Genomic DNA, 8,153 nt, shown 5'->3' on the forward strand with positions numbered 1-8,153 from the left:
AAAGTATCTAGTTTCTGAAGATCTGGCTACACTCCTGGTCTAACACCTAGAATTGGAAAGCATCGATATCATATCGTGGCCTTTGTTCTGCCAGCCCTCTGGAAACGTCATTTCTCTCAATGAAGCTTCAAATGTATGAGCAGACAATGCATATTTTCTGGTATGGGCAGAAACAAAGGCATTCCATACCACTGGAGAGGGGAGATTAGTACACAACAATTATTCTTCAACCACCACCCATTCCCTATATTTGAAATTCAATGTTATATAAATTTTCTTTTCTATTCGTTTTCTGCAACCATAATAAATTTCGTTCCAACATATGCATACCGAATGAATCCTATTAGATGTAAACAACAATAACAAATATTTGGGCTGGGGTAAAAAAGGACTGGGATAAAAAAAATAACATTTAGCAAGGAAGAGATAGAGGGTTTGACAATGAAACCTTAGGAAAGATATAGAAAGATGACATAAAGCCAGGTCTTGGATCTGCATTCCAGGGGTGCAGGTGGAGCGCTGGGGGCTCACCCAACAGGACCCAGGTAGTGAGCCACCCAATAGCAGAGGCACTGCGCATTTAAATGCAGGACACTGCACAGAAAAATGCCTCTTCCATTCTGAGATTAGGAAGCAGCTCTTACTTGACTGATCTCAAGGCGAAGTGTACCAGCACAGTTCAAATGCTCAGCTTCTATTTGTCAAATGAACAAATAAATGTTTACTATCTGCAACAAAGTAAAAAGAATTTGCTGTAGCCACAGGGGGGCGGGGGGGGGCTCTTTTGAGAAGTTTAAAGTGAGCAAGGAAAAACAAAGTAAATTGACTGCTCAATATCCTTGATTACAAATTTAAGATGTGCAAAATGTAATTATCTTTATTTCATGAGGGAATTTTTGCTTGTTTCAATGAATCAATCATAACATATTTTTCATAAGTACCCTCCCCACTGTTGGTTCCCCAATCTTACCACCTTTTACATAAAGTGTTATTTCCTCACCATCAGAATAAACGATGATGGCTTAACATAGTTTTGTGAAAATCAGTCTTTTGGGTAATATGTATCATTTTAAGAGACATTAAAATGACAAAAAAGAAGAAAGAAAACAAATGACACCCAGATAATTTTTGGATCTGGGATCCCAGATATCTGGGATCATACCCAGATAATTTTGTTAAAGTGACTGAAAAGAGGTTAATACTGTCTCATGAAACTTACATAAGAGAAAAATAAAAACAAAATCAAAACAGGAAATATCACAGTGCAAAAAACAAGCAGAGAAATGTGTTGCAGTTGTCCTTGATTGTTTTTCATGATACAATTTAAAAGCAAAAAGGCACTGAAATCTTCCAAACCCCATTATTTGACAACCACTCCTGGTTGTTAAACTTGGAAATTGGCATACTTATACACCCAGGAAAATCCATACAGTTGAAATGTATACCTATACCGTGTATTTTGAATCATTTAGGAATCATAGATACTGCTACATGCTTTGTTTTTACCGTTCCCTGTAATAAAATAACTCAACTCTAAAACAAGTCAATATATCACTTATTAACCAAATCACTATTACCTCTGGAGTAACTTAGAATTTTCTTTTAAACACGAATCATACCTTTCTGTTATGCTTGTGTTTGAGAATTTAACTGAAACAAGTTTGATTACCAATGAGACTGGAAAATTTGCAAGCCTGGACATGACATGAACTTATATTAATTAGGCGTAGGGGAGAATTACCTCATTCAATAACATATTAAAGGATAGCATATGGTCCTTAAAATGTCAAAATTCAAACTTCGATGTTAAGATAACCACATTTGACTATTTACACGAAGAAGCAATTTTTAAAACCAAGTTAAACCTTCAAGGCCACAAGACCAAATACATTTTAATACTGAGCTGTCTTTAGATAAAACTTTAACCAGTTCATTCAACAAATAAGCGTTCAATTTTTATCAGATGTAGGGATTACAGGATTGAATACTACGAGGGCTCTGTCCTCCTGGACTTTACACTGGCTCGTTTTCCAAAGCTCTAAACCTTCATGAGTTAAAAGAAAATTGGAACCCACAATGGTCTACTTTCCAAAACTCTAAACCTTACTGCTTGAAATATGAAATTTAAAATAACCTGTTAAAAGACTATCTTGCTAAAAGCTCTGATATATGAAGTTTACACTTGGGGGGGGGGGAGCAAAAATTCATAAGCAGTTTCTCAGAAACACAAACCGTAACACCTAGTTGGAAGCCAGGCTGCGCCAAAGGCTGCCTCTGCTGGCCGACTCAGTGCATCGGTCCAGCAGATTCTCAACTCGCGACACCTGTATCAAACTTGCCACTCGTAAACACATCCCTTCACAGAAGCAGGGGGCTCCCAAGTAGGCAACACGGGAATGCCCCAGCTTCATGCATCTCCGGCATAATTTGACTTACAGAAAAACCTTCTCTAACGGGCCCTAAAATGATGACTGTAAAAGGTTTGAGTCATCAATTTTACAAACCAGGCAGCCAGCTCTGAAATACACAAAAATCCACAGCGACTTTTATATGCCGCTAAAATAACGCTTTCCGTGTCTACACAAAATAGGAAGAACGCATTTGCTCATGCAGCCGAAAAACTACGGTGTCACATTTCTACCTGACCTGCTGAAAAAGTCTCCCTCGAACCCTCAAATGAAACGACAAGTCAATACACCCTACCCACCCGGGCCCACACCCCGCTGGAGCCCCGGGGGTGGGCGGGGAAGGGTCAAGCTCTCTCCCGCCACCGCTCGGCCACCAGATGCTCAAAAAGAGGTTGACAGGTTAACCGCCGGCTGTGCCTAGCGCCAGGAGCACCTCTGCGCCGAAGGCAAGTTCGGCGGGTCCCAGCCCCCGGCCCCCGCCGCTCCCCAGCTGCAGCATCAGCCGCAGGCGGCAGCCAGGGCTGGCCTCTGCTTCACCCACCTGCCTACAGGGCGGGGACGCCGGCTCCTCCGGTCGGTGAGAAGGGGATCTGGCGCACGCATTTCTGGGAGGAGCGGCCTCTGCTGCTCGGCGCTCCAGAGAGCATCCTATCTAGGATGGGTGGGAGGAGGGGGTCTCGGAGCGGGACCGCACACCCCGGAGCAGCAGGGCCAGGAGGGCGGAGCGCCGAGGCGCGCGTCCCCGGGACTGGCGCCTGGAGCTGGCGAGCGCGGCCGCTGCCGGGGCTCCCCAGGGCTCTCCCCACGAGCGGCCGCACCTCTCCAGCCCTGCAGCTTCGCCCGCGGGGAAGGGCACCCGCGGCCACAGACTCACTGGCGCGGCCGGAGGCGGGGATGTGTGGATGGCGCGCGACGCGATGCAGACGCCGCCTCTAGCTCCGCCCGGCCCGCGCCGCGCGAGGCGCCCCTCCGCAGTGGCGGGGGCCGGGGGTCTCGGAGGCCGGGCTCGGGGGCTCGGGCTGCGGCCGCAGCATCCTCGTCGGCGCGGCGCCCTCCGAGCCGGGAGCCTGGGCACCCCCGCCGCCCCCGCGCAGTCTCGGCCCCGACCCCGCGGCTCCGCCCCGGAGAGCTGCGCGCGCGGCCTCCGCAGGCCTCGGCCCAGGATGACGCCTCCCCCGAGCGAGCTCGCTGCGGCCCCGGCGGCCCGACGCTGGTGGACGAGCCTGGGAGCATCTTACCCCGACGCGGGCCGCATCCCCGGCAGCCCGCCGGCCACGGCCACCACTCTTCGAGAGAAGTAAAGCTTTGAAGGCAGAGATGGAGTGTCTCCTCAAGCTTCAAAGCCCCGTGTTTCCTTCCAGCTCGTGACCAGTAAATTCATCTTTCTGTCCTTTCCGGCGTTGCGTTTAGCAAAAGGGCCCACCATCTCCTCCCCCTCTTGCTGCCGTCCCTGGTAACAGCATCCCGGATGCTGCCAAATTGCAATCATTACAGCAACAGGGAAGAGGCAGTTGGGCCCGACTCTTGGCAGAGACCTAGCTGGGAAGATTTGCATCAGCAGCGGGGCCGTGCCTGTGGGTTTCCCATCGCCATTTGGGTGCTGTTCCCTCTGCGGTCCCATGACCAGCACTGAACGATGATTTTAGATTTTAAAATCGTAAAAGCACTCACCAAATAACTGAAAGCAGATAAGTTTCTCTGGACATCTCAAACCAGGTTCTTCTGGGTCAATGAAATCAGCTCTTTATATTTTAGGAGACTAATTTTTCCCTTGAAAATACTTTGCAAATAACACAATACCTAAAGAAACAAGAGAAAAACGCCTAATTTTTCACATGGAAACCATAAAGATGTAAACCTGAGGTCCAATTTTATACATGCTCAGTGCCTAATTGGGCGATTATTCCATATTTTGCAAGATAGTGTAACATAACCAGTGCCGCTGAAATCCCAAAGACAGCATTGTTAATTGCTTTGCTCAGACTTCCAGGAGAGGCTGTTACAGCAGAAACAGTATCAACATCCGGGCGGAGGCCGCTATCTAGTGTGCCTGTGTGTGGCCTCTGACATACCAGTGTTATCAGACCAGCAGCAGGCTCTGCCTGGAGTTTTCTTCTGTGGGTAAACCTCGCGGCCAAATCCTCGTCACTTTGCAATGCGGGTCGTGACACTGTAGAGGGAACAGCACCCAAATGGGGATGGGAAGCCCACAGGCACTGCCCCGCTGCTGGTGCAAATCTTCCTAGCTGTGTCTCTGCCAAGAGTCGGCCTAGAGGGCCCAATTGCTATGTCCCAAATTGCTGAAGATTGCAATTTGGCAGCATCCAAGATACTGTACAACAGAAGGGAGCGGGAGAGGGAGGAGACGGTTAGCCCCTTTGTGAAACGTTAACACTGGAAAGAATTTATTGTGGCCAGTGTTTAATAAAATATAAAAATAAATAGGCATACGAGAAGACATGTTCCATCGCAGTATAAATTGTGAAAAAAATCTCTGAGACTTTGAAATTAATTCCTTTAAGCAAAGTGGTGGTCCAGGGTGGAGCAGGGGAGGAGCTTCACTGCGCTGTGTTCAGGAAACTTGAGCACATGACTTGGCCACTTCCCAGGTCTCTGAGAGATCTAGAACCGTGGTTTATTTTCAAAAGATATATATTATTTATGATATTTTGCCCAAATTCGGAATAACTCGGTTGTAGGAATGGGTGTGTGTGTATGTGTACAGTATCTGATGCATAGTGACAGAATGAAGTCAATGAGAATTTGGCAATTGTTTAATAAAATTTATAGAGATCTGCGATAGAATGTAGTTTCTGTGGGAAATGTTCATAGAGTTCCAGTTCTTGACCGTTTCCATCATTTCTCCACCAAGAGTCCCCTTTTGTTTTTATCTCTATGGACCCCATGCTTTATCAGGAAACAAATTAAGTAGTGACCTTTTTTATTAGCCAAGGATAGAACTGTGTATGTATTTTAAAAGTAGTAACCTATGATTATAAAATGTTTGCCAGACTTTTGAAAACATTGTGTGTAATCTAAGGATGCTCTTTATTATTTTCATGAACGCCTCTAGGATTGCATGCTGTATTATATGCGTGTTATAACATTTATTACAGTGGAAATCCCAGTATAATAAAGATTTGTGCTTCCCAGTTTGGGGATGGTGGTGGAAAATTCCTCCTTAAAGATTCTATTTCATTAACTCATTCTATTTCATTAACTGAGCATTTATTGATTTGCCTAAGCCTTGTCTTTATAGAGAAATCTGAAGAAATTTCCTTGTTCTCTAGATCTGTGCTGTCCAATACAGTACTCACTAGCCACATGTGGCCATTTAAGTTTAATTTAATTAAAATATTTTTTTTTATTCCACTAGCCATCTTTCAAGTGCTAAAGAGCCACACATGACTAGTGACTGTTCTTTTGGACAGCACAAAATAGAAGATTTCTATTATTGCAGAAAATTCTTCTGGACAGTGCTGCTCTAAATGAAATTTTAATTGGGAGATAAGATATAATATATAAAATACTTTGGGAAATCTTAGTATCCTGCAGATCAAACCTCATTAGAATGTGTACTTCTTAAGAACATGGTAATATCTAAGAATTCAGGCTCTGGCTTCAGACTGCATTTCCACCACACACTGACCTTGGGTAAATTATGTAACCCCTGTTGCTTTCTTTGTAAAAGTGGGGTATCAACTTTACAGGGTGGACATAGGATTAAGTGAGATAATCCATGAAAGATGCTTAGACTAAAGTCTAGAACGTGACCTTCAAGAAAAGTTAGCTATTACTATCACTATGCATTATTTAATAATAATAATTTTAATAGAGGTTTTCTGTTTTAAAAAATCGTATCCCGAGCACCTCTTATTGTACTACCTGGCTAATGGAATGTGCTTAGTGATTGCTGAATTAACAAAATAATTATAATGCTACACTGATTTTATGGATATGAGGCCCTCTGTTAAATATGAAAACTGACCTTTCTATCTCTGTTGAAGGGTAGATGCCATTGTAGGACAATTTAGGTAGAACTGTCATCTCACTTTTTCTGGGGTAAAGAACCCTGTATGATGAGACTTTGGGGTAGATGTAGAGAAGCAGGGATCCTTCAGCTCTTAGAGGAAGAAAAGAGAGGTGACTTCACTTGCCATGCTCTTTGTTGCTCCACACAATGAGAATTGGACCAATGGGAGGCAAGTGGATCCCTGTGTTCAGGGAATCAGGTGTTCTCCCAAGCCACTTTCTGGAGGACTTGTGTAGGAATTCCACATCTTCAGGAAACATCAAACAATAGTGCAAATAACAAAGTGTTATTGCAAATGTGTTCAGTATTTTTCTTGCGTTTCTATCTAAAGATAACTTTGTAATGAAGAAGTGTGGTTAGTATATCTGTTTTTAAACACAACTCTAACCTCTCATTGAACTGGAATTCCAGGAACACTGGTAAAGGTGGCTCTAACACTGCCAAAATGAAAGGCTTCCTGGATAAGAAAAGAGCTCACAACCACTGAAGGTATTGAAACTTCTTTGGAAGTTTTCTCTGTAAAGGTGTTGGAGAGGAGGTTTGTGCATTGGATAATGTGTTTAGTCTACTAGCACCAAGTTCACTCTTCAATCGCTGAACCTCTCCTCCTTTTCCTAGCACAGAGAAGCACCTCCTTTCCCACACCTGATTTGGGCTGGTTGACAGAAGAGTTCCGTAGGAGGTAAATACTGATGATAGCTGTGGAGGTCTGTGAGCAGCCATCCTGCACCTAAAGAGGCAGAATATAGTTCACTCTTTAATAGAATTGAAGGCAGTGGCTCATTTTCACAACTGGGACTATTGGTCTAGCACATTACGGATACCACCCTGAGTTTTGAGAATGTACATAGGTCCTTTTGTGAATAGGCTTCTCTTGGCTTGTTATAAAGTCTAAAGAGGAGTTAGAAATCTTATCGTTTAAAAGGAGGAGACTGCCAGAGTATACTGAAAGAGAGTATATTGAGAAAGAAACACTGACGTATATAGAAATGGATTGCTGTCTGGGTGCCTGTCAGCACATACAACTTTGGCCAATTATTTAGATTATTTAGCCCAATAAATTTGCCCGTTTCTTTCACTCACAGTTAATTTAAAAATACCTGCTCTGGGATAACTTCTGCTGTCTTATTTCTGCTAAAAATAGTCTCTTCAATAGCTTGAGAATTCATTATATATTTTTTACATTTTCTGAAAAATAAATAAGCTGGTGCTAAAATATTGGTGCTAAGATATAATGTAAAATTCTGAAATGAATCCCTAAAATCAAAGTGAAATTAAGTGGTGGGGTGGTTGGGTTTATTGGGTGAAAGAAATTTACAGTGCGAAAAGGAAGTTTTTCAAAGGAAATAATTATAGATGCACAGAAAGTTGCAAAAAATGTGCAGGAAAGTCCTGAGTTTTCTCCACCCTCGTCACCTCAGTTGTCCCCAAATCTTGCATCTTGCATCACTACAGTACAATATCAAAACCAGAAAATAGACATTGATACAATCTCTAGAGCTTATTCACCAGTTTTACATACACTCGTGTGTGTGTGTGTGTGTGTGTGTATGTGTGTGTGTGTTTCTATGCAATTTTATCATCCGTATAGATTCTTCTACCACCACCACCACCATCACCGCCACCACAAGATACAGGACTATTCATTCTATCACTGCAAAGTTCCCACCATCTACCCCTTTACACTCACGTCCATACTCTGCTCCAATATG

At 43.7% G+C, this 8,153-nt stretch overlaps 1 protein-coding gene across 3 annotated transcripts in view; it reads right to left on the reverse strand.

The window, feature by feature from the left end:
* NCOA7 (nuclear receptor coactivator 7) overlaps positions 1-3,866 on the reverse strand; it is a 120,562-nt gene extending 116,696 nt beyond the window's left edge. For 2 of the 3 annotated variants that reach the window (XM_081033033.1, XM_081033031.1), the window contains exon 1: positions 2,950-3,487. The gene's annotated coding sequence lies outside the window, so the exon portion shown is untranslated. Of the gene's footprint in view, positions 1-2,949; positions 3,488-3,646 lie in introns of those variants that run through there. The other variant, XM_081033032.1, reaches the window with a different exon arrangement.
* Positions 3,867-8,153: the final 4,287 nt, after the last annotated feature.

This window comes from Rhinolophus hipposideros (assembly GCF_964194185.1).
Source record: "Rhinolophus hipposideros genome assembly, chromosome: 3".
Taxonomy (NCBI): domain Eukaryota; kingdom Metazoa; phylum Chordata; class Mammalia; order Chiroptera; family Rhinolophidae; genus Rhinolophus; species Rhinolophus hipposideros.